The sequence below is a fragment of the Papaver somniferum genome, unplaced genomic scaffold, assembly GCF_003573695.1.
Source record: "Papaver somniferum cultivar HN1 unplaced genomic scaffold, ASM357369v1 unplaced-scaffold_117, whole genome shotgun sequence".
Classification (NCBI taxonomy): Eukaryota; Viridiplantae; Streptophyta; class Magnoliopsida; order Ranunculales; family Papaveraceae; genus Papaver; species Papaver somniferum.
In genome coordinates this window covers 1,314,792-1,332,194 of record NW_020620714.1, presented here as the reverse complement: position 1 = coordinate 1,332,194, position 17,403 = coordinate 1,314,792, and the positions used below count along the sequence as shown (strand labels likewise).

Genomic DNA, 17,403 nt, shown 5'->3' with positions numbered 1-17,403 from the left:
TTTAATTAATTTTGGACCTCCGGGTAAAAAAAAATTCAGTTGGACCCTACTATAAATAACTATATGGGCCTAGGACCAAACAAGAAATTTTCCTTCCACAATATCCACCAGCAATCAACAAAACAAAATTCACATTTCAAAAGAAATCAACCAAAAATAATAACCGAAATAATGAAGAGAAATTGAATCGATAAATGAAGAAATTAGGGCATTAATAATACCAGAAGGAGAATGATAACCGTGAGCAGTACTTCTGTCAAGTCCTTGTGAAATCCTTCTAACAGCAACAAATGATCCACCTCTATCATCCATTTTCCAATCTCTCTTTCCCAATCTTCTTCTTCCCTAAACCATTTTTTCTTCAAATCCAATCAACAAAAACAAAATCCCAATTCCTCCTCCTTCGTCTTCTTCTACAAATGAAAATGTAGAAGAATCCGAAGCTTCTCTGAATCTGATTTCTTCTTCTTCGACGACAAAGAATTGAAAAGATTTAAGGAAATTAAAATCGGTGCCTAGGGTTTTGAGATTGTGGGAAGATCTGGGAGAAAGAGAGATTCTTCTCCATCTCTAGAAATACCTCTGTGTGTCTCTAGAAAGAAAATAAAGGGCAATGACGACTAAATAGTGACAGCACAGCAGATGCCGAAGAAATGGGTTTTACTTTTTTTATTTCTGGAAATTTGTTTGTTGGTTTTTACCCAATCGTCATCATGATGGTGATGATACTTATCTCTAATTCCGGTACTCTTCTTTCCGTTTTTACTTTTTTTTTTTCTTCCACTTTAATCGTTTCCGTTATATTATTCACGTTTTTCTTTACACAAATTTGGGATGTTCAATTTAACGATTGGATTCGCATTCAGTTCAGGACCTACTGTTAGATTCCAAGGCTATACAATTCCGAGTTTCCGGACACGTCGGACTTCCGCTCAGGTCGAGGCTGCCACTCGGCACTAAAACAGATCAAAGAGGTTTTGAATATGAGACATAGTGATTTAACGGTTTAGAAGTCCGTTTGAGCGGCAAGGCATTTCACAAAGTTATGTTTGATGGCACTATTTTTTTAACTAACATTTTATGTTACCAGTTTCTCTAAGCATTTTGTTCGTGGAATATGTTCGAATATTTTTAATCTAAGAGCATTTTTAATTTAGCATCAACAAAATTATTGATATTGAAACTGAATTTTGGACTTTTGTAGCTATTATAAGTTTTTTTTTCCTGAGGAATGGTCGAATTCAAAGAAGAAGAAAAAATGAGCATAAAGAAGATGATAAGTCTGGCTTATGTTTGGTGAAGTTGTAAAAAAACGGTGGGTGTTGATATTAGTGATCTTTCTTTGAGTTCGTGTAGTTGCTAATGTAAATTTACGAGCATTTATACAACATTTTTTCCTCCCCTTGACTTCTTAAATATATGAATTTTTTCTAATCTTTTGCAATAATTTGTTGATCCTCGATTACAATTTGTATTTGAGAGACAATGGGACCACTAATGCCCAAAAAATGTTGATTCTCATGTGTGTTAAAGATTAGGCATAATTCACATGGAATTCCACCTAAATCATGGACACTCATAGAACAGATCAGGTGACTTAAGTTAGGAGTCCACGACACTGACCGTATCTAGACCACACACATCCATTATTTGTCTGATGTCGACTGCTAATTTGGCAATCCATCATTTTCATTTTAAATTCTTTAAAATATTTATTGAGCTTTAAAAAAGAAAATTAAAATCTACTTTTCCAATTCTATTAGGTGTCCTTTTTTATTTTCTGTCTTAATCTTTCTTTTTATAAAACACACACTTAAAGAAATGGATCATATACGACTTAAATATATTAGAAACAGCATAAAATAAGCCGGCATAATTTTTTAACAAGTTAGGTGTGCGGATATACCTTGGACCTGATTATTGTTATTAGGAAGGACGATGAACTTTCCGGTGATAACTAATTTTCCGAATCGTTATCATCACTCAATAACTTTACTGCTGATTCTATCAATCTCTTTCTTTTCCGGTGAATAAAATAAAGGTTCCGGAAAGGGGAATGGCTTTCCAGTTTAAGGCAGTAAAATTTTGCTGAGCCCAGATGATTTATCTGCAGAAAAGTGGTTTTGAAGGACCATCCATGAAAGCATTATTATGCGTCAAGAGGAAGAAAGAGTAGAGTAGAGTACCACCACATGGCCAATCATGACATTAAAGAGAGATTGATGAGATTTCATCATTCTTTCTTTTTGGTCGATCATCAGCTTTAAGTTTTTAGGTAAAATAATAATATTTTCTTTAGTCTCAGAGAAAATGATATTTTAACTTTTTTATTTTTTTGTTACGGGCAAAAATAAAATAAATAAATGATCACTTATTTTGAAACGGGGGAGTAACATGTTTCCCTCTGTAAATCTGGAAATGATCAGAATCAGTTCATGCAGGTGGAAACAGTCTTAGTTAAACGAGATCTGGATCGGTTTGTTGAGCAGGAGGAGTCACAAGGGGACTACCATCAATTGGGGAAGCAACCTAAGGACGGACCGGAAGCAACTAAGGAACAGAGAACAGAGGTTTTGGACGCTGTCCGCCTTGTCGTTTCTCCTGTCTTCAAAGCCGCAGGTTAGTTGGATGCCAGATTTTTTAGTTGGGAACTTGGGCATGTAAGGTGGCTTGCTCTTGGAAAGATCAACAACAATTACAACACCATGACAGTCAAGCCACGAAGTTTGAAATCATTGGATTGCATTGGATGTCAAACACTAAACAGCTTTACCAATATTACAGAGGCATTTGCAGAAAGATCATACTACTGAGACAGAAGAGAGTTAAATGACCAAGATGCAATTTCCCATGGGTAGATTTAGCAGTTTTAGTGAGAAATAAATAGAATGGTAGATAAATTACAAATGATCTGACGAAGAAATATGGTATTACTGTGCAGCAAAACCCCATCAGCAGCAGTCTAAGTCTGTCTAAAGTTCCTTTGGTAGGTTAACAGGCAACAAAACCACTCCAGCAAATGCATAACAAAGTAAGACATGCTACTGGTTAATAACAAGAAATGAAAAAGTAAGCGGCAACAAAACATGTAACAGCATAAAAGGAGCTCCTACTCAATATGATGTCCTTGAACAGTCAAATCACAACATATTCACATGAAATGGATCACATAATTAGATAATTTTCTACGTCCTAACAATAAAAGCATCCATATTATTAGAACATGCTACATTACCATCTTCTCAACCAAACATCTAAAGGGCTTACAGGGTCAAACAATGAATAGCTGAGACATTGCAAACAAGTCACGATATTAGGCAATTTATCACATCGATGGAACAGATGGGTGTCAACTGACCCCTCCAGACCACGAAAAACCTTAGACCTACAAGCGTAAGGCAAGACCAAATATGGGAGGAACTAACATATACAATGTACTACGTCCACATATACCAAAGAACTCTACTTTCAATTACATACAACTGATATGTTCAGTAGCTACACGTAAAAGTTGCCAAAGCACGAAACATATTTATGTTCTTTGATGTTTTATCTTTTTGAGAGAACAGAGATTTCACATACCTTCGCTATTATCAACCATTTCTGTATTAAACAGAAAACATCATGTTCAAAATGTGACTTCAACTTATAATTAGCCGTAGCATCGGATAGGATCATTGCAACCTTTCTCAGTTGACTGCCTGAAACCAAAGCGGCCGCCCTTTGCTAAGTACTGCTGGTGATACTCCTCTGCTCTGTAAAACTTCTTTGCTGGCAAAATCTCAGTAACAATCTTCTTACCTATAATCTTTCCTTGTCGTTCCATAGACTCCGTAGCTGTTTTCTCCTGCTCTGGTGAGTAGAAGTATATTCCTGATCTATACTGTGTACCCACATCATTTCCCTGCAAATCCATCAATACCATGTAACTGTCAGAACTAGCTGAATCTCCGCAAGTGATGGTATTTCCTTAAAACAATGAAACATACATGCTGAATCAATGTACACATATTGAACTTAGTTGTTTTTTCCAGTAAACAAAATTCTCCAATGAATTTAACATGATTCAGAACAGGGTCAAAATAAACCTATAATCACTCGTTTTACCACTACAACAAAGGTATCTGAAGAAAAATCATATACACTACTGAGAAGAAAACAAGAAGCCAGGAGCAAAGCTAAACGACCGAGGTGCAGTCTCCCATTGCTAGATGTATCAGTTATAGCTCAAGAAATACACCATAGTGATGGACAAATAGAATGGTGGAGAGATTACAAAATGAACGGATGAATAAATATCACACTTGTATTGCAAATAGGAATCCTTCAGAGATATTGTTCAACAAGTTCCCATAATGATCGTTTGGATAGGTTAAAACAGTGAAACATTCATGCCGGATCTATGTTTAATAGGAAATTTCTATTCTTAGAGGAAATAAGTAGCTGCAAAATAAATCACACTTGGCCCTTCTATTCATTGCAAGGTAAAGCATTTGGAGCTTATTCCTCAAGACCTCAAATTACAACAATAAATGATGAGTACTCGACATAACCAAGTATATTAATGCATCAATTCGGCCAGGTGAAGCCCTTGTCATGGGTAGCTTGGTCACATGAGAACAATACACAGATGACTTAATTGGTATTCAAGATGACATTTACTTCTGTTTCAGTGGTTCTAAACATTGTATTCACAGATAGCCATAATCCTAAGGCAAGATCAAGGTAAATATCCGATTTTCATTCAAACCACAGAATGTATGAGCTCAACTAGTGAACAGTTATTCAATTACTTCTTGTTGTTCTTAAAAGTACCAATATCCTAACTTACAACAGCGCTGATAAAACTGAAGGACGCTTGACATCCTAACATCTCTTATAGTCTTATATGAATACTAATTCCCAACCGTCGTCTATACTACGTAAAGCAAGTTACACATACTTTTACAGAAAGAGTACCATACTACCATGCGAAAATTCTTACCTAGTTATCTTAAGCCAAGATGGGCATCAGTAGTATCCATATACAACTACCAACAAACATGTGAAAAATCTGATTTCCAATCAAGTTACAGATTCTATGAGCTCCCATACAACAAAAGAAACACTAAATTTTTTACAAATCACTTACGACAAAGCTGATCCTACTGACGGATGCTTGACATCTTAACATCTCTCATAAGAATACCCACATAAAGAAAGTTGCGCATACTTTTACAGGAAGAGTACCATGCAAAAATCTGACCAAGTTATCTTAAGCCAAGATGGGAATCCCTAGTAATCATAAACAACTACCAACAAACATGCACAAATCCGTGCCTAACCCGGATATTCAACAGCAATTAAATTACTCTAAACAATATCCATGAACAGAAAATTTAATCCTAATAATACAAATTACAATTTTACCTCAAATTCAAACAGAATGAAAACCCCCAAAAAAATTTCACCCTAAACAGTCAAATTGAACACGAAAACAACAAATTGAAGATCAATTAAAAACCCCCATATCCCAAAATCAAATCAATTTTAGAAAAAAAAGGGTATTACCTGACGATTAAGTTGAGTAGGATTATGCCTAGACCAGAACATATCAAGCAAATCATCATATTTACATTCCTTAGGATCATACTGAACTCTCACAACCTCAGAATGATTAGTAGTACCAGTACAAATATCATTATAAGTAGGATTATCAAGAAACCCTTGACTATATCCAACTTCAGTTTTAGTAACACCAGGTATTCTCTAAAAAGCTAATTCAACACCCCAGAAACAACCAGCACCAAACTGAGCAAATTCTTGACCTGGTGATGGTATATCTTCATCAGGAGATTGGGAAATTTCTGATGCTCCTGATGATGATGCATTCATTGATGTGTTCGTACCAAAACCTAACCCTAATTTACCTAACCAGTTCATTTTGGGGGTTGTTGTGGATATGGTTGTTCTTTGAGTGTTTGTTGGGAAAGATAAGGGCTTTTTGGGGAATTTGAGAAAGGAGAGGAAGGAGGTTGATGAGGCTGAGGAGGAGGAGCTGCGGGAGGTGATGAGTAACAGAGAGGCGGCAGAGGATGATGAACAAACGGAAGTGGATATGGATTGAAGCATTTTGAGGAAACGTGTAATGAAGATGATGAAAATTAAATTAAATTAAATTTTCTTTCTTTTTTGAGTTTGTATACTTGGAAGAATTTGATTTGAAGTGACGTGGATGATTTGTCATCACTCGAGAAATTTACGAGGTTTGTGACAAGCTCCCAAACAGAGTAAATTTGCCTTAGTACCCTTATCAGATTCTTTTTCATCCCAACCGTGGACCAATTCCCTCGTCTTCCCAACCTAAAAACCATTATTTCTAATCTTCCATCCTTTTTTGTTCGTTTATACTCCCTCCGTTTTTGAAAAAAAAATACTTTCACTTTTTTAATTTGACCTATGTTTAAGTTAAAAATGAAAAAAATGAAAATACCTTTTCCAAAAATAGAGGGAATATCATTTTTTCTTAAGAAAAATTCGTCCACTACAAAATAGCTCCTTGCTTTTATCAAGCTTAAATGAATCAATTTCATTCCCAAGTTCCCAACCTAACGAACAACGCTTTATTTTATTGTTTGATTGTCAAAATACAATAAGAAAGACTGAAATTGTTACGGTTATATAGTTGTCAGGTTTTTTATTGATCTTCATGTTTCGGTCGTCATCTTTTTGGGATAAATATCGTGACAATTTTTTATCTCTAAAAATACATTCACAGGCTCGTAATTAGGGATGTCAATGGGTACCCATCACCCGGATCCGGAACCAGACCCTATAGAAATGGATCTGGTTCCGAGTCCTAAAGTTGCATCCATTAATGACTTTGGAACCGACAGGTAATTACCTGATTCGACCCGAATCTTAACGGTTCAAAACATGTAATACCCGTCGGGTACCCGGTTATTCTAACATTTATTCACTCGTTTGGCAAAATTATAAGTGTTTTATTAGTTCTGGTCTGGATTTTTTTTCGATTTTTTATTACATTTAATTTTTATTTAATACATTAGTGAAGAAACAATAAAAAAAATTGTGAGAAAAATTTAGTTTCAAGCCTAAAAGAGAAAGATGTCTCATTTCTGAAGTTTATTTTTATAGTTTTCTTGATACCCAATGCGTACTCGGAACCGACGGGTACGTTGGATTTTTAACGGGTCCGGTTTTGGGTCCACAAATTTAGGAACCGGACCCGATTTTTATAAGTAGGTTCCAGGTCCGGGTCCAGTGATACTCGGGAGGACCCGGACCCATTGACATCCCTAGTCGTAATAGTACTCAACCTTATATTATGGCGACTAGTATAGTAGTAATTGAGGTCATCATGTTTTGAAAACTTGAACCTTGCCGACCAACAACTACCGTAAAACAGTTTCTCTCTGTACATTTTTTCTATTAGTCAGCATGCTTTCGGAAACTACCTTGACGACTTAATGTTGGTCGTCACTTTGTGCAATTTCGTCCATAACGACCAATGAAAACTAAAGACAACCTTTCTCTGTGTGTATAAGATTTTTAATCTTTAGTATTTGGCATTCTCCACCTTGCCGAGTAAAGATTAGTCGGCAGATTACGTAATTAATACCTTATTGGCTAGAGAAGGTCGTTATCTTCTAGTTCGACCGAACATGCCGATTATTCATACCGTGACTTCTGAAAGTGTTGATTTCTGTAATTTGGAAAATGAAACCATTAAGAAGCTAACATATCTCAAAACATTAGCCTCAAATCCACTATCGTGTAGGTATTTTTTTTATTATTATACAAATGACATTCTAAGTGTGAAAATAAAATTGTAAGTTTTGTTCCAAAAAAAAATAAGGTTCAACATTGAGTATCTTTTTTTCTCAGTCGAATATGAATTTATGATTACAAAATGAAGACCGACGCAAGGGTTTGATTTTTTTTCCCAACCGAATTTCAATTTATAACTACAAAAAAAAATAATCGTGGATTCATTCCTAGTTTATCAATGAAAAAAATAAATAAAAATGTATAACTTTAATCCCAATATGACTTTGGTGTATCAATTTTTTTAGATGCACACAAAAACTATATGTAACAAACCGCTGCTCTTTCTGTATCTTGATGAGGTGATCGAGGAAAGACTCCAACAACCGATCCTACGAAGAGCCACAGACATGCCACGTCATAAAAATTATGTCAAATCCAATCCTATATACCAAAATAAAGCCAAGATGTCGTTTCGAGCGGTAAATATTAATGACCTTGAAATAGCGGGTACAACAATCACACACAATATTTCATTTGTCAGTTTGAATAGACAAATTCCAATATACTTTCAACAGAATCAACTAGACAGTTAGATTCAATCTAGAGAAAAATATATCAAAGAGTTTTATATCTCTTTCTCTCATTTCAATCCGCAATCAGCAAATAGGTATTTTCGAGCCCGATTGAATATTAGAGAAATAACTTGAACGGTACAAAAGACCAATGTTCAAGGATCAACCAATTTCAATCAACAACCAAAGGTTGGATTTCCAAATTGATCGATTCAACGCACAACCTGTGATATTTAAACTATATAAAAAAATATAATGCGGAAAAGAAATAAAACAGACACTAGAAGTTTTGTTAACGAGAAAACTGCAAATGTAGAAAAACCACGGGACCTAGTCCAGGTTTGAGCACCACACTGTATTAAGCTGCTACAGACACTAGAATACTACCAATGAACTTCAGACTTGAATGTAATTGAACCCTAATAATTTCTCACAATGATTCAAGGTACAGTCGTCCGCCTTACGCCTCTAATCCCAGTATGATACTACACACTTGATTCCCTTAGCTAATCTCACCCACAACCAAGAGTTGCTTTAAACCATAGTTGAAGACTTGATAAATGAATCTGTCTCACACAGAAAAGTTTATTGGAATAGATAAATCTGTCTCCCACAGAAATACCTACGAGTTTTATTCCGTCTTTTGATAAATCAAGGTGAACATGAACCAATTGATATACCGGACTTATTAGGGCTGAACATGGTTTCCGTTTTCCGCTGAAACCAGACCGAACCAAACTGATAAGGAAGAAATACTAATGGATTGGTTATGGTAAATACAATTGAAAACCGACATTATTGGTTCGATTTTGGTTTGACTTGAAAACCGAACCAAAAACCAATGGAAAACCAATAAGTATAGGCCGTTGATTAAAATCAGATAGATTTAATCTACCCCGTCCATCTCACACTTTGAATATGGAATTTGAGCATGCAGAACTTAGAGTCTATGTATTTTTAATCTGTAATGTGTTAGGTTTTGAACTATGTTTAAAAACTTGAGTTATGAACTACGCTTGTGTTTTAATTACATTTTGCAGGTAGGTTAAAAAAATTTAAATGTATTGTTTTTTGTAAAGATTTGAACTGTCAGTTTCAGAAAACTAACATACAGTGGGTTTTCCATTAACCCAATGGAAAAAACCAAAACCGGCTAAAAGCATTAAGAAACCGAACCAATGGTTAATGGATTGGTTTGGTTTAGATTTTTAAGAACCAATAGTATTGGTTTCAGTTTTGGTTTGGGTAGAAACCGAACCAAAACCAACCATGAACAGCCCTAGGACTTATATTCCCGAAGAATAGCCTTGAAATATCAATCACCACACAATAATCACAATCGATTAACGAAACAAGATATTGTGGAATCACAAGCGACGAAACGAAGATGTTTGTGACCACTTTTGAATCTTACCTATCAGAGATAAATCTCAAGCAAATCTATTAAAGATAATACTCAATCACGATAGTAAAAGTAAGATCAGAACACACAACTACAGAGAAAATAGTTGGGTCTGGCTTCACAATACCAATGAAGTATTTAAGTCGTTAACCTACAAGGTTTCGTGAAAAACCTAAGGTCAAAGGAGAATATGAAAAGACGAGGGTACCCAAATATACCACAATCTTACACTTTTCCACCTATAAGTCCTCTTACCCGAAGTGATTGTCTATGAACTCAGTCGAGACAATACAACAAATCGGTATTCACACTTTGTGTGAACGTCTATAGATACGAGATCGAGAAAATACAACAATCAAAGTGTGATCACTTGATAATAGGTTCGGACTTAACCAAACTCTCTAAGATCACTATCAAGTAATATGGAGTTAATGTTTTTGTAATTTACTTTAAATTATAATAACAATAATTACAATTGCGGAAAACAAAAGTAAATGACACAACAAGATTTTGTTAACGAGGAAATCGCAATTGCAAAAAAAAACCCGGGACCTAGTCCAAAATTGAATACTCTTATAATTAAGCCGCTATACAAAATCAAATCAACTTCTTATAGTTGAGACCAAGCAACTAAACCTATAGTTCACCTAGTTTCTTCAGTATCCCTGCGCTACCGACATTCAATAAGTGCACGCACTGGAACAATTCCTTTGGTTCGTATTCCAAATAGTAAAGGAACAACAAATTTGTTCGGTAACAATTCTATTCAATCTCAGTGATATGAGTTAGACAAAGGCTCTTCTCTTTAATCAAATAAACTCCTTTGTCGGGTTTTAGATCAATCTAATTAAAAACTACCAAAGTAATTGTGTTTAGACTATGCAATCAATAATAGGATCTACCAAGATACTAAATACTGATGCCGATCTACGCAACTAATCAATCAAATCTGTCAAAGATAAGCCAACTATAGTTGGATACCAGCCGATCAAGTTTTGTGCACACCAAAGATTATGAAACCAATAAGAAATATTCTTTGTCTTCAAATATTCTTAAAACTTCAATAAACACCTGCACACCACAACTTGAATCTCATGTGATCAATCACGTACAGAACAGAGTCTGTTAACAATGGATTATCACAAGATGTCTTTAGATCTACAAACTAGTCTAAAGATCTTGTCGATACTTCGATCTAGTTTGAGTGAATCTTATATCAGAAGAGAAGATTCTCAAGAATAAACAAACTAGGTGCAATCAAAGTTTAACAACCGATAGTCAATCAAATCAAATCGAAAACTAATAATACTGCAATTATCAAATTGGGTTAGCCCTAGTTATACTATTTTTACATAGCGAAAGAAAGCTAATAAATCCGTTTTTTCGGATCTATCATGCGATAACTCGCATGCTCTTACATGGAGATCTTCGCACGTTATTTGGAATTACGCACAGATCTCACAATTTACTCGTGAGTTCATGACATCATTATCACTAAAGTGCAAGGCCTGCCACCACACCTCCATTATCGAATAAAGATTGGCATCTTGTAACCACATGAGCTCAAACGTGAAAGGCCGTGGCCCATTACTGACCACTGAAAGATATAATTGAAGTGGAGAGTGGTCAGATGTTGGCCTTGGTTTCGCCACTTGATGTGTCGCTGGAAAAAACTCATCCCATTTGGAATTTATAATAAACCTATCAATTCTGCTGCAAATAGGGTTCTCTTGAAGGTTCGACCAAGTATATTTTGCACCAAATAACGGCAAATCCACCAGATCCCAATCAATGATGAATTTATTAAAGTCGTTCACTGCCCTACTAATTGGCCGCACCCTATTACGATCATCCAGAAGCCTGGTAATATTGTAATCCCCACAAAACAACCCGGCATATCCCACAAACTGGCCACAGCGCCCAATTCCCTCCATAGACCTCTTCTAGTCTTCCGGTCTTGAGGACCATAAACATTAGCTATGAACCAGTCGATATTATTAGTTATTGTCCTAAAGCATGCAGCAATAGTATGACTCGCTTCTAGTCTATCCAAAAGAGTCAACTTCTTGCTATCCCACATGATGCACATACCTCCGGAAGCGCCCTGAGAAGGTTGAAATAAAAATTCCACACCCTGTTTACACCATATTTCTTTCCTTATTTGCTCATCGAAAACTTCCAATTTGGTTTCCTGAAGAATAACGACGTCGGGATTCCACTTTTTCAGGGCAGATTTAATAATAACTCTTTTATCAAAATCCCCTAAGCCCCTTACATTCCAAGAGATGATCTTATCAATCATTTATAACCACTTTCCCTAGCTTTCAATCTTCTCTCTTCCTTAGAGCTAGATGGAATGAAGTTCTTAAGAGTGGAAAAAATTCTATTCTTTTCTCTCGACAATCTCCCTCCAGATCCATCTGATGATACATGATAATCTGCCTCAGAATCAACTGATTCAACATCGCTAACTTCATCTTCTTGGCCATGTAACAACAGTTGAACCCCCTCTAAGGATTCATCAGTAATACCTGTGGTAGTGATAGTTGTGTGCTTTACCTCTTTACTGACTTGTTCCGGCAGAGTTACTTTAATGGTTGACATGATTTTTTCCACTATAAATTGTTGGAATTGTTGTTGATTCGGCACATGAACCCCCATCAGAATACTCACTAACTCCACTGTTGGGTGCAATAATCAAAAATAAAGAAAAATCAAATAAGCAAAAGTTATTGATACTTAGCTTCTTTATAATGGAAGTGATTGCTTTGACGAAACGAACAAGCTCCCCGTATCTCCGCAACAGCAACAAGGCAAAACTTTGGAAAATAGAGTGAGTCACGTGTTCAACACATTGTCCTTAAGACATTAGCGCTCGGATACACTCAAGAGTGATGCTATAGCCCTCACAGGACGGATATCTCCAGGATAAAACACCCTAATACACCTACTACTAGCATATGTAGTAGATGCTCAACTTGAGCTTGGCAACTCCGAAAAAACCGTTAAGGAAAATCGCGAATGCTTAAAAAACCCTATAAAATATTTTCCCTTAGGGGTCCCTCTAAAATATAGAGCAACCCCCCATTTACAAAAGTAGTGAATTTCTTTATATATTGACAAATACAACTTAAGAAGAAAAACTCCCCGATGTGGGACTAAAAGGTTTATATAGTTTCTTAAAACTACAAAAATTGGAAACTCCACGATGTGGGACTAAAAAGTTTCATTCACAAAATAAAACAATAAATTATAATTTTTTATTAAAACTTTAAAAAATTATTTTTTATTAATCGTTTTCCAACAATCCCCCACATGAATGAAAACTCAATAAAACATGAAAACACAGATAGATCTTGGTAAATAAACATCCCAACCTCACGATCCAAACAGACTGATCGTGCAAGTGTTGAAATCATACTAGTCATTTCTACGTCCTCTCCCTCACACAAAAGTGTGTTGACCCCAGGGTCATACTATGGATTGCATAAATCATAATAGTATTGAGAGCTTTCATCTTTAATTCTCACATGGTGAGACTATAGGTATCTTTCACCAAAGTGAAAAAGCATGAACTAGTGAACCCTTAGTGACCTTTAGGTCCTAAGTTCCAGTAATACCAAAACCATCAAAATGAAAATCACATAAAAAACGCAGGAAATACCATTTTAGGCAGAGGTGTCCATGAGGTCTTGAACCTTTGCTTAGTGAGATATTACCAGAATTACTTGCTAGAGACAGTGAACTATGTCTTGAACTGCTAGCATTTGATGTAATCGTGATAACAACCACGGGTGATATCTCCAAGATTGCTGCCAAGCTCGTGCCGTTTTGTCCGTTTTGGCCCTGGACGTATCCTGTTTCTCAGAATGCTCTAGAGAATCAGCTCATATTCTCACAGGAAGCGACCCACTTCCTCATTCAGATAGGTGAGTTTCCATAAAGAGTGTTACTGCTACACCCCACTTCAATCTTAAATTGAAACTATAGAACTCATTAAGACTTATTAAAAAGTCATCCTCCACATGCAGTCACACTATCACGTCTACACCATAGGGAAGGGACAGAGAATGAAAATCTCTGATAGTGTTTACCTTTACCCACCACAAATTAGTTGTCTCATTCGAAACCTTGATCATGGGATCTCCAGTCAGCAAGGTTGAGTATCCTTCATGGCAAGTTTAATATATGAGCTTAAGCCCCAACCCCCTCGATGCATTTTTAACTATCTCTTTGTACAAACCTTTCGTCAAAGATTGCGCGATATTCTCCTTGGACTTTATCCAATCAATGGAAATAACGCCGATTGAGATTAGTTATTTCTTAGCTTTAACTATTATAGCTTGGCTAACACAATGTATAGATATAGCTGGCACAGGCCTATGCCAAAGAGGAATGTCTTCTAAAAAGCATCTTAGGCACTCGGCCCCCTCTCATGCTTTATCTAACGCAATACTCTCAGATTCCATAATGAATTGAGCGATATGTTTGTTTGGAAATCTTCCAACAACAAACCCACATGTTAGAGTGAAACCATATCCACTCGTAGACTTAGACTCCTCTGAGTCAACTATCCAGTTTGCATCATAAAGTCCCAAGGACAACAAGATACCTTTCATAAATCAAAAGAGTTTTAGGTACCATAATACTCTACTCAGTGCATCTGAATTCTCTTGCTCTGGACTACAATTATATCCACTTAACTTACTCACAATATAGGCAATGTCTGGACTCTTACAGTTCATTAAATTCATCAGACATCCTATAACTTTTGAGTATTCAAGTTAAGATACTCCACTACCCTTATTTTTCTTGAGACTACAAGAATAATCGTACGAAGTACAAGCAGGTTTACAATCAGACTGATTGTATCTCTTAAGCACAACTCAACATAATGAGAACGACTAAGACTTATAAATGTTTGATTATCTTCTAATCCTCATCCCTAAGATTACATCAAAAGGGCCCAAGTCTTTCAAGTCAATGTTCTCATTCAGTGCATGTTTTTAGTGGAATTGATCACATATGTTTGTATCAAGCATATCATCAACATACAAGCATACAATTACACAGACATCCTTAACAAGTTACTTGTAGACATACTTGTCAGATTCATTAATTTAAATCCACTATCCATTATCACATGATTAAATTTTCCATGTCACTGTTTACGTGCTTATTTGAAAACCATACAAAGATTTTTCAAATTACAAACTTTGTATTCACAACCTTTCACTACAAAGTCTTCAGGTTGATCTATGTAAATTTCTTTACCTAATTCACGGTTTTAGAAAAAGCTGTCTTAACATCCATCTGATGTATCTCTACGTTCTTTATGGCAGCAATAACAATTAGTATCTCAACGGAAGTAATTTCCGTCACAATTGAATTAGAATCAAGGAAATCTCTTTTAGTTTATAGCCTTTAGCTACCAACTTAGCTTAATATTTTTCCACAGTTTCATCTACCTATCGTTTCCTCTTAAAGACTCATTTACATCCCATGGTCTTACAACCTGGAGGTAAACTAGCAAGCTCCCAAGTCTGGTTCCAACGGACTGAGTCCATTTCACTAAATGAAGCTTCTTACCAGAATGGGGTTTCAGTAGATATCAAGGCTTCTTTACAAGTCTGTGGCTCAGACTAAGCTAGGCATGTTATGAAGTCGGTTTCATAAGAAGTCTCAAGTCTAATTATTTTACTTCTCTTAGGCTCAACATCAACTTCATCTTCCTTTAAAATAAGTTCTGACTATTTGAAGATAAATCTAGGGGATCAACAACACATCTCTAATGAGGTACAGGTTTAGAATAAACATGTTCAAAGAACTCAGCATCCCTAGATTCCGTAATAATATTCACACCAATGTCAGAAAAAATCAGAACACACAACCAAAAATCTATTTGTAGAAGTATACTCAATATACCCTATACGAAAACACAATCAACATTTTTGGTTTCAATCTAGTTCTTTTAGGAAGAGGAATTACAATCTTAGTCAAACGCCCCCACACTTTGACACATTCATAAGAAGGTCATCTACCGTTCCATAAACCATATGGAGTTTCATCTGATTCTTAAAAGGGTACTTTATTCAGGATATACTAGTTAAGAGGACTGCCTCCCCCCACAAGGCCGCAGGTAATCCTGAACTAATCAACATGGAAATTATCATCTCCTTAAGGATACGGTTGTTATGTTCAAGGCTTCTAATTGGTTTCCAACTTCAAGTTTATACATCTTAAGGCTTCTAAGGCGTCATCCTTATCCTAAGCAAGTATACAAGATAGTACCTCGTACAATCATCTACGGAAGTTATAACCATCTTTTACCACAGTGGTTTTGGGTTGAACTCATGTCAACTAGGCCTAACTGAATTAATTCTAAAGGCTTAGAATTACTCTGAACATTTGTGCTAAAAGATTTTATAGCATATTTTGATTCTTCACAGATTTCACTTTTGTGTTCAAAATCCAAACTAAATTTGGGTACGAAGCCTATGCTAGCCAGTTAAGCATTGACTTATAAGTTTACGGTTCCAAGTCTACCACGTAAAACAATCATCACAAAAGATATCACAAGAATCAACTACGTTCACATCATCAGTTTTTCCGTTAAGCTTATATAGACCCAAAGTCCTATAACTCTTGCTTAAAAAATCACTGCCTAGTTACAACAAGTTTTCCAGATTCAATTAAGATCTTAAATATTTTTCCATCTACAACAGAACAAGATACAAGATTTTCGCATATGCTCGGAACATGAAAACTTCATTCAATGTGAGAATATTACAGATATGAGCTTCTGCTCGACCTTTTCCTTTTATGCAACCTCTATTGCATATGAGTTACTCAATAAGAGTTTCTCGACATCCCCTATCCTATGATAGGAGGTGAACAGGTCTCTGTTTCAACAAACATTCTTGGTGGCTCCAGAGTCCACCTACTGGTCTCTCACATTGGTTATTAAAATAACTTCCGACATCATGCCACCAAACTCGTTCTAGTTTGTTTCAACTAAATTAGCATTAACTTTCTACTTATTAAGGTTTTTATGTTGTCTACAATTTACTGCCGCGTGGCCAGAATTTTACAAACATAACACTCACCCTTAACTAAAGTAATTCCGGATTCAGGTTTACGAAATATACCTTTATCATGAAGACCATGCTTAGAGTTGCGTTCGATGTTCTCACCTTTGCCATCTTTGGAAGATTTGTTTCCAACCACATGCGGCTATTAGCCATGTCCCTCGGAGATGACACCTTTATTCACAAATCACAATTCCAAATCAGAAAGTAAAATATGAGTTTTGAAGATAACATCTATATATACAAACTTCGTTTGAATCAGCGTTTCAAAAAACTCATGGTTACCCCACAAAAATTAATTTAGTTAACAACAATTTTCTGCTCGTCAGAATTTTTCAGAAACGTTTTTCTGTTTTGTAAAATATCAAAAAAATACTTTTACAACTCCAAAAATTCTGAAATTTTACGCGGGTAACTATCAGGATGTCTACTACGTTGTGTCAAAAGGGTTCATCGAAATTCCTTCTATTAAAAGATAAAATTGAAACTCTACAGCTGACCAGAAATTCGTTTTTGTTTTTCACTCCACAATTAACATCCATGATTCACAAACCAATCAATCGTTTTCGAT

At 35.7% G+C, this 17,403-nt stretch overlaps 1 long non-coding RNA gene and 1 pseudogene across 1 annotated transcript; one reads left to right on the top strand and one right to left on the bottom strand.

Moving 5' to 3' along the window:
- On the top strand, window positions 1–1,402 carry LOC113329982. Its single transcript, XR_003350042.1, has 2 exons — window positions 1–744; window positions 867–1,402. It is a non-coding gene; the product is annotated as an uncharacterized LOC113329982 (long non-coding RNA).
- Window positions 1,403–2,351: 949 nt separating this feature from the next.
- Window positions 2,352–6,129, bottom strand: LOC113330194 (annotated as a pseudogene).
- Between the last annotated feature and the right edge of the window lie 11,274 nt (window positions 6,130–17,403).